The sequence below is a fragment of the Onychostruthus taczanowskii genome, unplaced genomic scaffold (assembly GCF_017590055.1).
Source record: "Onychostruthus taczanowskii isolate IOZ18803 unplaced genomic scaffold, ASM1759005v1 scaffold1011, whole genome shotgun sequence".
Taxonomy (NCBI): domain Eukaryota; kingdom Metazoa; phylum Chordata; class Aves; order Passeriformes; family Passeridae; genus Onychostruthus; species Onychostruthus taczanowskii.
The window spans coordinates 1-526 of NW_024496650.1; positions in this window are offsets into that span (position 1 = coordinate 1).

Genomic DNA, 526 nt, shown 5'->3' on the forward strand with positions numbered 1-526 from the left:
CAGTCCAAACCAGTCCAAACCAGCACGGACCACTTCACACCAGTCCAGACCAGTCCACACCAGTATACTGACCAGTACAACCCAGTAACAACCCCCCCAGTGCCTCCCAGTACAGACCAGTAACCCCCAAATCCTTTCCCAGTTCCCCCCAGTTCATTCCCAGTCCCTCCCAGTTTATCCCAATCCCCTCCCAGTTTATCCCAATCCCCTCCCAGTCCCCCCCAGTTCCATCCCAGTCCCTCCCAGTTTGTCCCAGTTCCCCCCAGTTCCATCCCAGTCCCCCCAGTTCAATCCCAGCTCTCTCCCAGTCCCTCCCATTTATCCCAATCCCCTCCCAGTTCCCTCCCAGTCCATCCCAGTTTGTCCCAGTAACCCCCAATTCCCTCCCAGTCCATCCCAGTCCCCCCCAGTTCAATCCCAGTTTATCCCAATTCCCTCCCAGTCCCCCCAATCCCCTCCCAGTTCCCTCCCAGTCCATCCCAGTTCCATCCCAGTTCACTCCAAGTTCCATCCCAGTCCCCCCCAG